This window comes from Marmota monax, unplaced genomic scaffold (genome assembly GCF_021218885.2).
Source record: "Marmota monax isolate L192 unplaced genomic scaffold, Marmota_monax_Labrador192_F-V1.1 WCK01_AAM20220418_F8-fsc00055, whole genome shotgun sequence".
In the NCBI taxonomy this organism is placed as follows: Eukaryota; Metazoa; Chordata; class Mammalia; order Rodentia; family Sciuridae; genus Marmota; species Marmota monax.
The window spans coordinates 2,717,080-2,735,802 of record NW_026695205.1 but is presented as its reverse complement, the minus strand read 5'-3'; the positions used below and the strand labels follow the sequence as shown (position 1 = coordinate 2,735,802).

General features: G+C 47.5%; 1 long non-coding RNA gene across 1 annotated transcript in view; it reads right to left on the bottom strand.

Moving 5' to 3' along the window:
- LOC124083361 (uncharacterized) overlaps positions 1-18,514 on the bottom strand; it is an 87,264-nt gene extending 68,750 nt beyond the window's left edge. Inside the window, exons 1-2 of the long non-coding RNA XR_009225471.1 lie at positions 18,371-18,514; positions 17,881-18,048 (exon numbers count right to left, since the gene is read on the bottom strand). This is a non-coding gene — a long non-coding RNA (uncharacterized LOC124083361). The remainder of the gene's footprint in view (positions 1-17,880; positions 18,049-18,370) is intronic.
- Between the last annotated feature and the right edge of the window lie 209 nt (positions 18,515-18,723).

Genomic DNA, 18,723 nt, shown 5'->3' with positions numbered 1-18,723 from the left:
CTGAAGGTTTTTCCTGAGAGGCTGTTTTGTTTGGCGTGTGTGGTTCTAAAAATAAAGTTAGTTTCTTTTGACAAGTGGCTCCTGATTGTGCCCAGCCAGACTGCGGCACAACACCTAGTCACAGCTGACCTGGGACAACTCTCAGACCCAGAACCAAATTACGGTAACCATGAAGGTCCGAGCTTAAGGGATGAATGGCTTGAAGTGGCTCTATTACAAAGAGGACACTGGCCCACCCTGGCAGTGGGGCATGGATGGCCTTTGAGCCTTCCCAACACCGGGCTTTGGTGGCACCTTCAAATACAACGTGAAGACATGAACTCCAGCTTCCGTCTTAGGGAATCATTGAGAAAGCGAACATTTAATGAAACGGAATCACATTTCTTTTTCTCTAGCATATGACTATTCTCATACAGAAATTCTGTTTTTTTTTTTTTATTTCTCTCATATGTTTTGTTTTGGGTTGAGGGAGCTCTTGTTTTGCTGACAAGATATTTTGCTTGAGGCTAACATATTGCTGCTCAGGCATAACTCCAAATGACAAGATTAGACACCAGAGTGTACAGTTTATTCTGGTCACAGCTGACCTCCCCATATTTCCTTGCACATAGTAGGCACCTGGCACATAGTTAGTGAATCCAACCGAGGCTCTTTCAAAAGAGGCTTCTTTGAGCAAGCCAATGGTCTGTGTTGGTGTTTATCGTCAGGATGGGGAAGGGGGTTTGTGAGCCCCACCTCTGCATCTGTCCTCTTCTGTCGTCCTGCTGATCGGAGGGTGGCAGGTTTATGCTTTCCTACTTGTGACAAGTAGGTGGACAAAAAAAATGTAAATTATGGATTTGGGATTTCTCAAAATCTTCCTGTGTTTTCCTGATAAGTACTGGGATAAGGGGCAGGGGCCTGCCACATCCCCTTGTCCTCCTGCCCCATCTGTGGCCACTATTGCAATGCAGGCTTGCAGTGATCCATCTAGGGAGACTGACATCTAACACAAGAGCCCTAACGGACAGTCTGCGTGTTTGCAGGGTCTGACCCACAGAGGATTTCTGAGCCTTCGGAAGGTACACCTTCTCCAGTCTCCATTCCTCTCTGCTCCGTGGCTCCTGACCTTCTTCATTTAGTTCTGGCTCCCTGCCAGGCTTCTGGATGCTTTTAGATGTGCAAACCTGGTCTAAAATATGATAGAACAGGAAATATGGCAGTGCCTGGAAATTGTCAGACTCGAGTTTCATTTGGACTCCAACAGAATAAACATCACAAAGTTTTAAGATGGAAACAAATGTAACTATCACCAGCTTCTTGAACAAGCTGGAATCAGAAAAGACCAGGCAAAAAGCAACCGATTCTTCCTCCCCATGGTCCCTTCCTCACCGTCCGCGCACAGCATCTCTTCTCCCCAGCACGGGAGGACTTGGGGTCATGTCCTTATTTTCCCCTTCCCTCTCAGGTATTCATGAAAAATCCAGCTTTCAAGTGTTTAGAAAGTCAGATCCAGACATAACAAAGTGTCCCCTGGTGCCCTAGTGGAATGCCCCCTGCCCTCCCCACACTGCAGCCAGACACTCCAGCTCTGTGGCGAGGGAGGAGGAGGAGATCGGTTTCCTCACTCTGTCCACTTCTCCTTCCCACCATCTAAAGATGGTCCCCGGCCCCTTCTAGGGCTGAGCTCAGAAGAGAGAAAGGCCACAGTGGTGTTTCCTGATGGTCTGTCCCCAGCCCTGGGCCCTGTGTGGGTCAGAGGCCACAGGCAGCTCTCCCCCTGCTGAAGGGCCGCTGGTGGGTCCCCACATGGGTCCCCACTGAAGGGTTCCCAGCTCCCCGTCCCTGATGTGGGAAATGTCCTCCCTCCAGGGGGACTCTGCCCCTCCACACAGACTTTCATCATCTCTCCAGATGGTCCTGCTGGGGACAGTCCTTTCAAGAAGTCCCAAGACGACCTAAGTTTTGTGGGGTTCACACATAGCTTGCAGGAAAAGACCATTTTGATGGTGGTGACTTTGTAAGAAATTCTCAGTGAGGCTGTGTGCCCCGCTGCCCACGGCCACTCCGCAGTTCTTCATGCAGACCCTCTCATGGATGGGCACCCGCCCTGTGCCTCCCCAGCCTCCAGGGGATGCTCACCAGGCTCTTCCTGGTTGGCCGAAGTGCTCTCTCAGGTCGAGAGGAGCAGCAAGCTGACCGTCCCGAGAGGCTACTCAGCAGCAGCCTCTCACACACACGCAGCCTTCCCTCGTGTGGCCTGGAGTCGTCTGGTGGGCTAATGGGGCAAAACAGGTTTTGGTCCCCCTCTCTCCAAGTCCCCACCAGTGATGTGCACCTCCCTTCAGAATGCAGGGGTCCTGCTCAGCTCCTGGGCGTCAGCCATGGAATCGGAAAAGTAAATTCCCTTGACATCCCGAGCTGCCCAAAATAAAACCTCTCCTCCTACCAACAGCCAACCGACCGACCGATGCCTTTGCTTGTGCTTTGGAGCCCCTCCCTGTTGGCTTTTAAAGGCAGCTGCCCCCACTCCTTTCCTTACAGTTTCTCCTTGTCAGGGACAGTCCCATCAGGACCCAACAAGTTCTGTAATGTCCCATCTTAAAGAACAGAAGATGGGCAAGTTCTCCCCTGACCCCAAAGATTCTCCGCTGTGGCAATAGTTTCCTGCTCCTCTTCACAGTCAGACTTCCCAAACCCTTTCCCCACACGGCCGTCTCCACTCTGCGCATCTCCATTTACCTTCTCCAGCACTGCCCGGCTCCCCCGCCGTTACCCAACTCAAACTGCGAGTGTCAGAGCTAAGGGCCTCCGTGTTTCTAAATGGCGCCGACAGGCCTCAAGGCTCAGGGTGTCCCCAGCGCTCACCTACCTGACAAACTCTCTCCTAGAAATGCGCTGCTCCTGGGTCCCGGGGCACCACCCTCTCTGGGATTTCCTCCGCTCCCTCTGTTCCCTTCTAACTCCCTCCTCTCCTGGCTGCACAAACTCCAGCCTACCCAGGCCTGGAGTCTTCTCAGTGGTCCTCCCCAGGTGATGAGCCCGTTCCCAGCCCCCCACACCCTCTGTTCCTCTCTCCTAGGCTCTGGATTTGCACATGCTCCTGGCCACCTGACGTGGTGCGCTGTCGCCAGGCTACGATTAAGGTGTTCAAGTGAGAAGAGAGTTTTCCTCTCGAAGATGCTGCGCTCTCAGTCTTCTTCATCTCAGAAAACAACAAACACCCTTCTCTGTGCTACAAAAGCCAGGAATTGCAGACAAGCACTTACTCCTCTCCTTCCCCGGTGATTCAACATGATCGTACATTCACATGACGGGCCTCATGTGTCCCAGTCCTGCAGACTCCACCTCCACAGGACACCTCTCATCTCACCTAACCTTTCCTTCCACTGGCCACCACCTTAATCCCAACCTCCACCACCCTCGCTCCGGCATCTCCACTGCCTTCTAACTGACCTCTTGTCTCACTCCGACCCTAAACTCACACTCCACACATTTCCCACCCAGTCTCCAGAGTGATTTCAAAAGCATGATGATTCTACAGTGGGCTAAAATATTCCAAAAATTATTTTGTACTCATGAAAAACTAAAATACCCTGGTGAGACCCGGTGCCCAGCATGACCTTTCTTCTCAATGTCAAACATGACTCCCATTCCTCACTCACAACTCTGCAGCTGTAAAAATCTTTCAGCTCTTTTTGAACCAGCAAACTTATTTCCTGCCTCAGGGCCTTTGCCCTTGCCACCCACTCTACTCTATGTCCTTCAGGCTTCAGCATGAGGTCATCTCTTCAGATGCTGCCTCTAACCACACTCTATGAGTTAATGTCCCTGTCATCCTGTATCTTGGTATTCTGTTGATTTCCTTTATAGTTTACGATTATTTGTTCGCCATTTAGTGTCCATGGCTCCCACTGGACTGTAAATCCCAGGGTGCGGATGAGGCGTCTGCCCCCTCACAGTAGCATCTCAGCACTACCTGCAGAGTCTGCCCAACAGAAGGCACGTGAGAAAGATTCGGATGTGAATGAATGGGTGAATGGGAACATATCTGGCAAAGAGATATCTCACTCACCAGTTGTCCTGATTACAGTGTATAGGGACCTTATCGCAGGACAGAAACAGAGAAATGTAATGTCACACTGAAACCATTCATTTACTCTACAAATATTTAAGGGATATTTATTTACCATGTGCCAAATACTGTCGTCTTCACTGGGGACCCACGGTTAAGGAAGAAAGGCTCTGTCTCCAGAAAGCCTGTGTTTCCAAGAGGGAGAGGATCACCGTGTCCTTAATCAGTAAAGACGTGATATAATGTCACTCCACAGGAAATACATTAGGAAGAAAGCAGCAAGAGGACCGAGGGTGACTGAGGAGTCCCTCGCCTAGTGGCTGGAAGGAGTCCCTCCTGAGGGATGTGCAGGGGAGGGGCCTTTGGGCTGAGGGAGGGGCGGGCAGACAGGCCCCGAGGCAGGGAGGGACAGAGGAAAGACGGAAGCCTACACAGGGAGGTGGCACAAGAAGAGGGGCGGGGCCGAGAGGAGCTGGGGAGGAGGTCACGGAGTGCAGGGGTCTTGGAGGACCTGGGAAGTAAAGGTTGGGATTTTAGGTGGGACCACAGCAGGAGAATAGATGGCCTCATTGCCAGTTTAGACAGACTCCGCAGCTTGGTGGGAACCAACTAGAGGCCCCTGGAACAGGAGTCCAGCTGGGAGGCTATTGTAGCTACAGGATGAAAGACGACCGTGGACGTGGACGTGAAGACCTGCACAAATGGAGCCTAGCCCCTTCAGGCAGGCTCCAGACAACCCATGGATGTGGGCTGTGGGGGCCGGGCCAGTGTCAGGCTGGGGGCTACCTTTAGGCCTGAGCAAGTGGGGTGTCGCTTACCCCAAAGAGTCAGCCCGGGGCCGGATGTGTCGGGACAGAGGGGACCAGAGCTCTGTTGTGGCCATGTTAGGTTTGAAGGGTGTTGAGAACTGACAAGCCTGTGGGGTGGTGCACAGCCCTGGGTACACTTCGGCCACATCGACAGGGACAGGCGCGGAGGGGGCTGGAAGGTGTGGGTCAGTTTCTTCTGCACAAACTCATTACCAGGTTATAATGAAAGCCAGTCTCGGGTCAGATTTTACAAAACATGCAGCTGTAAAGTCATCAACAAGCAGTCCACGCCTGCTGTCCTCCCACCTGGCCATCCACCCAGGTGCACCCGACGGACACTGAATGAGGCCCCCACTGTCAGAAGAGGACCTTCCAAGGCAGGTGAGACACCTGGAAATCTTGGCCTAGTGGCTGGAAACAGGATGCTGCAGGGAGTGAGCTGTAAGTACTGCCCCTGACAGGCCGGCCTGCGGCCTCGGGAGAATGGTACCTGGTGTTTTTATACCAGTAGGCAATGTCCCCGAAATATTGTAGCCAATTCTCGTGTCTTGATTACCTCTAATTCAACCTATGAAACCCATTTCTCACATCCATTATGCTGATTAACAAGCCACTAATTTCACAAATGAAAACCCAGTTTTGACTTCAGCATGTTAATTAGCAAAATGTCTGGTGTTGATCAGAGTTAAAGATAGCTGAAGTGCTTGTAGTGGCTGCCTCAAGAGGAAGGTCTTTCTGCAAAGAAGCCAGCTTAGAGCAGACTCCTGATTGCAGCGACTGTCTGTGGTTCAGAGTAACTAATGCACACCTCCAGAGAACACTAACTCCGCTACAGTATTGTAAAGCAGGTGATAGGCTATGCCACAGGTTGCTCCCTGGACTGCTGGGGACTGCCGGAGGACATTTTTGAGTCCTTGGCATACAGACAATATTTAAAGTCATGGAGCTACTCCATGAGTTCAGTCAGGAAGTGAGGAAATATGAGAAGGAAGGAGACCCAAGGACCAAGACCCAGGACACTCCAACTTTACAGGCAAAGGGAAAAGATAGAGCTGAGGAATCAAGACGTGACCAGTGATGTGGGCAAATGACCAGAAAAAAATAAGTAAAGAAGAATTTCAAAAAGGAAGAATGGCCAGGTGTGTCAGAGGGTCTGAGAAACCAAGTAATGAGGAATGAGATGGGAAGACTGGATTGGCAGATTGAAGTCGCTGATGTGTTCATGAGGAGGTTCACGGACATCAGTGGGCATGGAGACCTCACTGGGGTGGGTCAGGGAGAGGCTGGGGACGAGGCATAGAGGTGGTGTGGACAGTCCATGGAGCGGCTTCCCTGTACAGGGAGGAAGGCTATGGAGTTGCTGGAGCACAAAAGGCATCCAAGAGGTCTCTGTGGTTGTGTTACTATGTGACATTGTGTCTGGATGCTGCGGGAATGACTTAGGAGAAAGAAACGAAGCGAGGAGAGTGGCCCATGTTACTCTGTAGGTGGGCTGCAGCCATCCTCTATTCCCTGCCATCAAGCGGAAGTCCCACCTGGAGCAGGGTTGAAGGAACCCTTTATGAGCCTTTAGAGAAGGCAATGTAATTTCCAGAAGAATTCAGATGCTGAAATAAAAGACCACCAAGGGAAACAGCCCAGTCCTTGCATCTCTACGCCACAGGCCAGACGTGGATGAGCAGCTTCTCCCCTGTTGCCCACTGGGTTTTGTCTGAGATTGGTTGTACTCACCCCAACCCACAGGTCCCACACCCATACTGAGCCCTGGTCACATCAGCCTCGGCAAGATCACAAACAGCTTCCGGCAACAAGGTCAGGACCCTGCTGGTGTCTGCACAAAAGTGGGCAGGGGACAGCCAGCGTGCGACAGGAAGGGGACCCCATGCTCCCCGGTGGCTCTATCTACTTTGCCCCTGTGGAGCAACGTGACAGGTATCAGGTGCGTCAGGTCCTTTGGCAAAGGCACAGACTGTTTGCTTCCCTGAACACACACTTTGGGTCCTTCTCTGTCTGGTGAGCTCCTATTCACCCATCAGTGACCACTTTGAATGTCACTTTCCCTCTCCATCACACTGTCCGTTACTGTCCCTGCATCTTTGCTCCTTCCTATGCCAGGCCTGTGATTCAGGGGGGATTTATCTCAGGGGCAGGATCTCCTCTAGTCCACTCCCATCATGATAATCTCTTCCCTTCCACTGTCCCTGGAGTGGGTACATGAGTAGAGGGGTTTTTCCCCTCTCTCCTGTTAGGCACAACCAAGGAAGCCCATTGCCCCACTGGCCATCATCCAGAATGATTTAGGGAAGCCAAGGTCAGATGCAGCCCACAAAAGAGCAAAGAGAAGAGCAGAGAAACGGAGCTGGAGCCCCGGTCATATGTGACTTCTACCTTCATGACGTGGACACTGTGTTTGAAGAGATAGTGAATTTCCTTATTGTTCAAGTCAGTTTGAACTGGGCTTTCTTGCAGCTGAATGCCTCGTACCTCAGGATTCCACTCTCAGTACCCCCCTTCCATAGGACATTCCCCTTCCACATCAGACTGTGACCCCACCGGCGTCTGCGCATCTCCAGTGACTTGCACAGCTCCCAGCACGTGAGAGGCTGGTGGATATCAAGGTGTGAGCAGATAAACAGGTGAGGACCTTGGAGTCCCCCAAATCCAACCCACTGAATGAAAAATTATTAAGAGGAAGGTAACAAATGAGAAACAAAGAGAAGGAAAGGCTTTTCCAAAGAGAAAAAAGGTAATAATGTCAGAGATATGGGCATTTTGAACTAATTAGCGTCTTCAAATCCAGTTTCTATTGGGTATCTACTTGCAACAAGGACCGGAAATTAAAGCAGATGAACTCCCCTCAGAACTTACGCAGAATCCGAGTTTAAGTTTCAGATTTTGTCCCCAGCACTTACCAGCAGTTTGACCTTGAACAAACTATTGGAGCTTCACTTTTCTTCTCTGTGGTCTGGGAATGACATTAGCTCCAAGGGCTGCTTGAGGCTTCGACGAGGTTAAACTTAAGTGCTTACCATGGGACCTTGGCCAGAGGAACTGAGATCTCGCAGCGGGGTTAAGAGATAGGCAGGTTGTAATATCCTCATTCATTTTAATAGAGAAAGGTTTCCTTAAGAGAAAAGCGCTTGGCTGTCATTTCCCCAGAGCCAAGGTCCTTGACTTCTGGTTCTGCTCCTATCTGAGCTTAGCCTAGATACAACTTGGAGATGAAGGCAAGACATCCCTTGGGTTGTGACAGAAGCATCGGAGTTTTATCTAGTTAAGAAAATCAACTGGAACAGAAGAAGTGGGAAGATCCAGTAGAAAGAAAGGGGTGGAAAGGTCTTTTCACTGGATGCCCAGCCTGACCAGGACAGCTCTTTCTCTGCCTGGAAGTCAGTGAGGTGGGTGTCATGACCCCATCTTACCAAGGACACCTAAGCTGAGGGGTCATAAGAACTTACCCAGAGCTACACACAGAGGCAGGGGCCGAGCATCTAATCCTAGTCCATTTGATTCTGTGGCAGAGCAGAGGGCCAGAGCCCAGGGTCCCGGCACACCAGAGTGCAATCCTCCGGCGCTGAGAGGACACAGGCAGCTTACTGCACTTTTTCCTGTGTCCTGGAGAGAATAGACTCTTAGTGTTTTATTCATTCCCTGCACTGGGCCAAGCATAATTCCCTGACAACATGCATTCAGGACGGTCCACAGGGGGACCAGGGCAGAGGAAGTAGGGCTCTCAAAAACCTTGTTCTTCACATGAAAATAGACCAGGCAGTGGGAGGGGGCCAACTGAAAATAGCCTGAGGGAGTGAGAGACGAACACGTGAGAAAGCGACAGGGAGGCAGACAGCTGTGATGTGGTGAAGAAAGGGCACCGCGTGGAGAGGCGCAGGCCCAGCACGGGAGGCAGAGATTTTTTTTTTTTTCCCCAGGATTCTGTTAAACCATCCATTCTTCCCTCCAGGCAAAATCATTCCCCAAAAGATAGGGTATGTTAAATTATGTCAACTTAGTTAAACCACACTTCCTGGGCAGTCTACCTGCCCTTCCAGGAACCTACATTTTCTGAAGGAAACAAATAAATAAAAGCATAAATGAATAGACAGGTAACACTTTCCCCCAGATTTGAAATTAATGCATTCGTATTATATAAAATTGAAAATGCATAAAAGCATAGTGAACAAAATCAGCCATGCTGTCACATAGATATAACCATTATTAGCATTTTTATACATTGATTTTCTACTTTACATATGTAAAGATGAGAGAGAGAGAGAGAGAGAGAGAGAGAGAGAGAGGAGAGAGAGAGAGATCCAAGATGTTGCAAAGGAACAAAATAGGAAAAGAGAAACAGGGTCCTCTGGTTCTTAAACAGAGACACATGTTACTAGCGCTCCTGAAGTATCCAGAACTACCTGTTTTCTAGTTGACTTCAGATTCTTACATTTTCAAAGACTCTGAGCTTTTATTTATGTCTTATCTCTTCTGCATTTTTTTTTTTTTTTTTTTGGTACTGGAGATTGAACCCAGGGTTGATCTACCACTGAGCCACATCCTCCAGCCCTTGAGACAAGGTCTTGCAAAGTTGCTTAGGGCCTTACTAAGTTGCTGAGGTCTGGCCTTAAACTTGTGATCCTCCCACCTCAGCCTCCAGAGTTGCTGGGATTAAAGACACATACTACCACATCTGGCCATAAAATGTATTGGAAAAATATTATTTAGACCTACCTATCCCTCCATTTACCAACATATTCCCATCTCCATCTCCACCTGCTGCAGCCTGGCTGGCTGGGCAAAATAACCAGGGGGTGACGAGCAACTTGTGTACATTGATACGGCTGGAGTGGGCGCCGTTTATTGTAGGACAGGAGGGGTATTTATACATTCCACACAGCTTATCTTAATTAACATAAACTAGATACAGCAGACAACCAATAAGGAATCTCCACACTTAATGGCTCGCTGGCGTTATTTCACAAACCACTCCCTTTGGCAAAATGCCAGGCGCCATCTTGACTTGTTTACAGACTCTAACATCCACCCTTAAAGGAATTATCTTCATGCGCTGGTGTCACTTCATGTCTAATTCATACTTTTGTAAAATTACTATACATATCGATACAGATATTTACACATACATATACACATTTCTCTGTGTGTAATTATATGGCACATATGTTTACTGAAGACTGTATCTATTTTATATGTATTATCATATACATATACAATAATCTTTTAAAATTTAACATTCCTTTGCCATGCACCTTCACAAACTCAGCTCCACATGAGCACTGCTTAGGCCTTTTCTCTGTATTCATTCAGTTTTTCCAGAAAAGACTGCCTCTTTCTTCTTCAGATGAGCTAGAGTCCTGGCAGGAAAGCACTTTACAGAAGGCCAACGTTCCCCTTGTCTTAGCAGTCACCTGACCCTCCTCTGCAGCCTTCTGGGGAGAGACCCCTGAGGCTCTGACTCCTCTTGACAAGAAGGCTCCAACCCACGCCCCTGTTTTTAGCTCGTCCTCTCAGTCTTGCCGTGGAAGGGCCATAGATCAAGTGTTTGTGTCTCCCCCCAATTCACTTGTTGATAGCATTTGGAGATGGGGCCTTGATGAGGTGAGTAGATCATGAGGACAGAGCTCTCATGACTGGGTTGGTGCCCTCATAAAAGAGACCCCATAGGTCCCTTCCACCATAGAAGCCATCGTCTATGAACCAGGCACTGAATGTGCACCTTGCTCTGGGACTCCCTGGTCCACAGAAGTGTAAGCAATACATTGCTGTTGCTCATAAGCGAGCCAGTCTGCAGCAATCTGTATGGTAGTCCACACAGACGGAGGCAGGCAGTGTTGATGGACTCAATTCTTCACCCCTTCCTTCATCAGTGTCCTTTACCATGTGGCTTGGGAGCTCTTCTCCCTAAGGGGCAGGAGTCTAGGTTCTCACCCCTCGAGTTGAGGTTTGGTTGTGTGATTCACTTTGACCAAGATAACGAAGCATGGGTAAATGTGCCTGCTCAGAGCCTGAGTCTAGCATTTCAGTGTGTCCTTCTGTGCCTCTGGTTTTTCCATGAGAGCAAGGTGTCTGTGCTGGCCCACAGGCCTCAGCAGGAGCCAGAGAGACATGTGCAGCAGAGCTGCCCCAGCTAAGGCGCTCCCACCAAGTCCAGCCTTCAGGAAAGCCCCCTCGCCCATAAATGCATGACCAATCCTGCTGATCTTCAGCAAAGGGTCACTGTGCCACTGAGGTCTTGTGACTCTGTTATATATTATTATTGTGCCTATACCTAATTAAGACACCTTTCTCTTCCAATACTTGAGACTTTCAGGAGGCTGGGATATATCATCTATTTTCTCTTTGTCAAATATTTAACACTTTCCCATCAAATTCATCTGATCTTCATGTTCTAAGCTTTGTCACCGTCTCTCACTCATGGTTCTTTATCCCCTCACCCCGCCAATTCTCCTAACCTTTCTCAGTTTCTACCTGTTTAGTTGCTTTATTGTCATCTTAAAGGATTATTTCAGAATCCAGGAAAAATATGTTTAATCAAAAGTCCTTCTTTCCTGAAACATTCTGCTAAGCATGACAGAGGCAGCGCTACTGCTTACCCAACAGTTTTTATTTCTCTTCTGGGAATAGCCTCCCCGCTGCTCCCATTTAGGTTTCTGGTGTTCCTCTTGCCAATTGTGAATCGCCTTCTTTTCAGTTCCGGTCCCAAGTGCTCTGATGTTAAATTGAATTCTTCTAATTCTTGTACAGGATGCCCGCATTTACAGTTGCCAGACTTGCACCTTCCCATTCCTGCAAGTTTTATGACATTTCTTTTCATGATCAGATTAATTGTCTAATCTCATATTAAAGAATATCTAATGACTGAATGACACCGACACTAATTGCCTTGCAGGGCGATCACACACTTGGTGAGCTAGTCAGGAGGGCCCTGCGAACAGGCTTAGGCTGTGGGAATCTCAGTCATGTCAGTTCTACAGTGGGGCTTTTTATTGAATTAGAAGGAAGAGCAGAGAAGCTAGATAATGGGCATCTCTGTAGGGACCCAGGCCTCTGGGGGACGTGGGCCTGACAGTGAGCAGAAGCTACTTGTGGCTGTACAGAATTTCATGCTGAAGAGTACAATTTGGGGAAAGGAGTCTAGGCTGGATTCCAGCTTTTCAGGAAAGGAGGGAGGGAGGGAGGGAGGGAGGAAGGGCGGGCAACTTCCTAGACTGACCATATAAAACTGCAGTTAACAGAGCTCTGACAGCCAAGATGTGGAGTTTGGGGCTTTGGCAGCTCTTTAGTACCCTTCTCCCAAGTCCATGCAAATGAAAAACCAAAAGCAATCATCTCTGCATAGTTATGAAAGTATGACAGCTTTTGGTGTATAACCAATAGCTCCCCAAATTAATAGCTTAAAACAGCCATAGACATTGACTTAACCAACAGTGGTGAGTTGCCTGATTTAGAGAGGGCGCAGCAGCATCACCCGACTGGTCTTGCTTTGGCCTCCTCATACGTCTGTGGCTGGCTGGGTATCACTGACTTGAGTGTCTTGGGGGATGTGTGTCCCATGGGCCTCTCATCATGTCCTGCGACCAGCCAGGTAGTCCTGTTTGCTCTTTTCATGGTGATGGCACACATACAACACAAACCCAACAGCGCGAGCATTTTCGAGGGTCTGCTTGAGTTGCCTCTGCTAACATCCCATTGGCCAAAGGAGTAAAGCACTAGACCATTAGCGCAGTCTACCTATTTGCATTAATCTAAATTGATTAACTTAATGAAGAGGCTCTTCATCCCCGTAAGAGCAAACAATTGTTTTTAAAGCACATCCCAGACCAACCATCATGTAGCGTGGAAATAAATAATTTAGGGATAAAAAAAAAAACACTTCTAAAATCTCATGAGAAATTCAAATCACCTGTCACAAAGCTACATTTTCTTCCTATAACCAGAAGTGGCAATGCTTAGTCAAACTCTGCAAGGGGTCTAAGATTTTACCCTCTATGTATGCTAACAAGTTAACCTGGCACAATTTCATATTGGTAAAAAAAAAAAAAAAAGAAAAACACATTCCCGGGTCAGAAGCAAAGGACATTTTATTAGTCGTAGCACTAGCAACAGCCAGAATATCCTACTTTTACATCAGTTCCCTGAGCCCAATTTTAGAAGGCACTGCTTAGAGGACATACTCTGTGTATTATGCTATGAGAGATGACAGCTGAGCTTAATGAATCCAAACCTTGTAGAATAGGAAGCATGCCTCCCCTTGCCTGGGAAAGACCCTGTCCCTGTCTCCCAAGGCTGTTGGCTAAACAAATATCATTGAAAAGATGGTCAGGAATAACAGCAGTCAGTGTCTTTCCTCACAAGACATATGGAAGCGTAAGAGATCCATGGAGAACTGTATTCCAATAATATAAAATAATCTTCACCCTTCTGTGCTGGCCTCAGCCAGAGCCAGGATTCATGCAGGCTTTAATATTGGTTTTGGGGACCAACACTACCAGAGGGCCCGGAGTCTCATGCATAGATGGGATGAAATGGGGAGACCATGCTGTGATCTCTGCTCACTAATTCTGAGTTCGTGCTGTGTCACTGACTGGTTAGGTAGCCAGTGCAATGCGTATCTTGAATCTCAGTTACTCAGTCTGCAAAAAAAAAGGGTAGAGTCTGTGGCAGCATCCACCTAGATCCTCTTTTCTGGGTGAGAATCCTCATGTCCCAACATTTGTGGGTGTTGGATAGTGCTCTTCTCAGAAGAATTACCCATGAATAGAAGCAGACTCCCCAAGACAATAAGCCCTGCCCACCCCTACACTGGGCGCCACTGATGTTCCACAGCTTCTGTGGAGTCCAGCTGACACGAAACGCTTCCTGAGTTCTTTCTCTTGCTGTTTTAGTCACCTTTGTGTCACTGTGACCACAAGACCTGATACGAACAACTAAGAGAAGGACAAGTTTATTTTGGCTCTAGGTTCCAGAGGCTCAGTCCATGGTGGGCCGACCCCATAGCTGTGCCCTGAGCTGAGGCAGGACATCACGGAAGAAGGGCGCAGTGGAGGAAGACTGCTCAGTTCACGACAGCCAGGAAGGAGAGAGAGAGAGAGAGAGAGAGAGAGAGAGAGAGAGAGAGAGAGAATATGAGACTTGAGTGCAAGGAATAACGAATCAGGGATAATATAATTCCCAAAGGCACTCTCCCAGCGACCTGCTTCCTCCAGTCATGAGCTACCTGCTACAGTTCTCACCCATTAATCCATTCAAATTATTAATCTATCAAATGTATTAATCCACCGATTAGGTTACAGCTCTTATAATTTAATCATTTCACCTCTGAACATTCCTGCATTGTCCCACACATCAGTTTCGGGGAACACTTCATATCTAAACCATAACACCTGCTCTATCTTACTTACCTCTTTCTGCTTCTCCAAAGAGCCACCTGTGTATAAATCACATGCGTTCAAACCCCAGACCCCAGCTCTAGACCTCCAAAATTCTGGATCTTTTAGAGAAGTCATGTAGCCTCCAAAAAAGTCTCATAACCTGAAAGTCTGAGCATTGTGCACACTTGTATGAGAAACAGAGGAGAGACAGAAGAGAGACAGAGAGAGTTATAGAGAGAGGTACAGTCAGAGAGAAACAAGGACCTAAAACATGCTCTCCGTAGTGGTGCGTATAACCTAGAGTAAAAACTGATTTCTCAGGCTGCCTGAGCCTGGGAATAATGTCAGGAGAGACAGTCATTCGTTGGGACTGCTCATAGCTTTCAGATCACTGTGGTTACCTGCTGCTTGCTCCAGCTTGCACAAGATTGTATGCAGATACACACCACAATGCCCCTGAGTTCTTTCTCTTACTGTTTTAGTCACCTTTGTGTCCGGTGCCCGGAAAGCTGCCTGCCACCATCACTTGTCCTGATGCTGCCATTAATGCTAGGCTGCTGTTTCTGCATTAATCATTCTCTACTTTGGTTGAAAGGATTCAGCCATTTCTTAAGCTGCGCAGTTGACTGCTTGGGTACAAAAGCCAAACCAGATACTTCTTAACAAAACTCTAGGTCATCTTTACAGTTTTTAAATTTCTGTTTCCAGCACCTCTTAGAATTCCAAAATGAATTCATATGTCCTTCCTTTTGAATAGAAGTCTGTCCCCAGAACTCATTTTTGACCACCCCCCTCCCCATTTCTACTTAGAGGTAGCTTGTGCTCTGCCTCCCCCCCCCCCACCTATTTCCAATCAGCCACTCTCTCCAGAGTAAAAATCAACTCACTGGGACACAAGTCTTGTTTTTTTATTCTGATACTTTTTTTCCATCTAAATAAAGAATATTCTAGATACAAGGTTCTGTACTGTTAGTGTTATTTTGACTTGTTTACAGACTCTAACACTGTACCCTTCGATATGATGCTTTGATTGACAGCATTTGTTATTAGTACAGAAACCATGTCCCTAAAGTCAAACTAGCCAGGGTTGAGTCATAAAAGTCCAGTTCACATCAGCAACTCCATCCTGCCCCCACACCCCTCACCTGTGAAGGCAGAGATGTGTCCAGTCTTCACTAGTGGATGGAGGAAGAGAAATGGCATAAGAACCGAGATTTTTCTGGGGTGGGCTCACATCTTGTAGACAAGTCCACCCCAGAGGTCTCAAATTGAGCAAAATTAAAAAGGCACAAAATGGGCATGGAATTGCATCCTATCCATTCCAAAAGATTTGGGAAACACGTGGCTCCTCCAGAGAGTCCCACTGCAGAGGTGTAGACGCTCCTCTCCAGCATGCCAATGCTCCTACTTGGAGTATTCTTTGACTCAACAAAACAGCACCTGCAAATTGGGAGACCTGCTAGCACTCACTTATTTCAGAAGAGAAGCAATCGGTGCTCAGAGTGATCTTGCTTCACTGTGCCTCAAAGGGAATTAGGGACGTGGTGAAGAGACAGGCACAGATGCTACTTGAGAGTGTCCTCATTTAGAACATTTGAATCCCTCAGAACACTAAGACACATTTATTTGCTGCTCTGAATTATGTTTCTCAAAAATCTAAAAATATTTACTCTTTTGTCAGGCCTTGGAAAATCAAGTTTTGAAAGCCATCCTCCTCCCATGCCCATTATGTAAACGTTCACAACAATCCACCAGCGGTCAGAGACAAACAGATATGGAGACTATTCTGTGGAAACAAAAATAGTGACAAAGGGCTCGGAATCTAGTTCTGGCAGTCAGGGAACAGAATTAACAGAAAACAATCCACCTCCACATCTGGAAACGAAGCAAGGATTTGTCACTCAGTGTAGCTGTCCCAAAGGCATCATCATACATCATTTCACTTTGGTGTCTGGGCATAGCTAATACCCAAATTAAGGCATCTGTTTATGTTCCCAGAAAAAAAAGACATTTTCCCACATCCTCCTGAGAACTAAAATGAACTATAAGGTATAGGTGAGATTTTAATAATGGAAGTTGTGATTTTGTGAAGTCCAGAAAACAGAGGAGGAATGTAAGTGCGTGTCCGTCGGTGCCAGGAGAGAACAGTATTGTCAATGCTGCACACTGGATGAGACCCTGAAGGGCTGTGCTCCAGCATGAAGCAAGGGCAGAGTGCACATTCTCTGCTCCTCTGCACAAGCGATGGGTGATTTCACCTACTCGTACATGCAGATGGCTCAGTGACCAGTGAGTCACGACCCAGACCCAGATGATCCAGACCAATGCTGGACACTGCCCCTGGGATGCCCCATACACATCTCACAATTCCTACCTCTGAAACTGACCTCAGTACCTTCTCCTCAGTGACCACAATTTGGAGCTACTTCTCCCTTGATTTCTTTTCCCACAGCTGTAACAGCCAATCAGAGAAACCATTAATTCGTCTCCATAATATGGTACCAACTCATCCGTCTCCATCCCCTTGCTACTACCTGAGTTCACACCAATCTCTCATGTTATTTCAAGAATTTTCCAGTTTCTCTACCTCCAACTTTGTCTTCACCAATTCATTCTTATGTAAGCCTCTCCCTCCACCACCCAAATGGCTTTTAAAGTCACAAACAGGAGGCGATCCTTATTGTGTAATGATTCCTAATTGCCTTCAGGCTCAAACTCTAATGCTTTAGGTCTGCCCTTCATCCTGTCTATGGAATGTCACATTGTATCATTCCCACCTTGCACTCTGAATCCTGCCTCACGGGACCACTTGCAGTTCCCTGGAGAAGTGGTTCACCCTTACCTCACCACCTCCCCCGGCCCTTCTTCTCCTGTTACCTAACTGCAGCCCACTCATCTTTCAAGACCCCTCTCAGACATTGCCTGGCTCAGAACACCTCCCCATGGCATTTATTTAGCATCATACATCACATACGTGAAGGTCCTCTCTGGCAAGGCTAGGCTCTTGAAGACAGGTAGCATGTCTTATTTGCATAGTACATAATAAGAGTTCAGTAGGTCAAAACTCAGTTTTTAAATTCTGGTCTTTTTAAGAGGAGGAGATTTTTTGTAAAAGTTTTCACTTCTGAGTTCTCTGAGCAACTTCAGATTCTAGATCTGAACTGTTACTGGGAAGAAATCTCGTGTGAAGGTCACAGGCATCTATATTACTAGGAACACATATTTTTCATTGTAAAGAAGAGCTCGAATCTGAGTTGTCCATCAGACTCTGAGCTTAACAACTCATCATATTCCAGTTCTAGTCTTGTTGTCCCTGAGATGGACTGAAGTGGGCCAGGGACTAAAATGTCAATGGAAAAGACACACCCACCAAGAACTGGGGTTCTTCCCACCCCATGCAGTCATGGGACCCTGCCAGGAGGGTTTTTTTGGCCTGACAAGCTGTAGGCAGTTGGTTTCACCACCAGAGACTTAATGATAAAGCAAACTCTGCCCAACGTCAAGAGTGAGGGACATGGTGGCCGCAGGGCTGAAGGAGAAAGCAGATTTAGAGCCTCTGCCTTCACTTCCACAGATGCCGTTCAAGTCTACATCTGATTTGCTAGTGACACAAATAGGATCTCAAAGTAAATACCTCTCCTCCCTTCACAGATGTTGTCAGTGGGAAGCTGTCAGGTGCAGAGGAGGCCATCCGTCTTTTCCACACACTCCCATTCTTAGGAAATCTGTCCTCTTTGCATTTGGGCCATTCTGCCCATGGGAAAAAGGTAGGGGTGGCCGTTCCAGATCTGATCCCGGGCACCTGGAGAAAGTATCAAAAAAAAACCTCACTAAAATGATAGAAACACAGACTTATCTGTGTCCAAAACAGATGATGTCTTCAAAGGTCACAGATGACTCCACATACTCATGCCAAGACTTTTCAGGAACCGAGGTTTATTCAAATGAGAAGCCAATGGTTTCCAACTCTAATTCTCAGGGGGGTTAAAGGAAAAATATCCCGGCTGTGAGGATTACTGAACATTATAATCCTTTGTGCAGAATGAGGAATATAATCTTTTATTCTGAAAAACTATAGTAAGAAAAGTGAGCCAGTCTACCCAGGAAGCCAACTGCTAACTTACCCCAAGGCAGGAGAACAACTCTCCAGGCTCTTGGCTTCTCTTCTGAGCCTGTGATTCTATAAATCCCCTCAATAAAAAATTGTCAGACACACCAAGTGATTTATATCTACTTTTTCCTCCAAGTTAAAAAAATAATCACTGGCAGGTGGCTGATGTGGGGGCTAAGGTTTCAGAAGGATCAGGCTTGGCTTCATCTGTATCATCACCCAGTGGCATTTGACCAAGGCCTGTAGATAAGAGCCTGAAATAGAATTGTGAATCAGGAGAACATATTTGGAGTGACTGATTCTCCCAAAATTGTCTAGGAATGTGCACGTGCTCTTAGCTAGTCTGGGTCAGAGCATGATAAATAC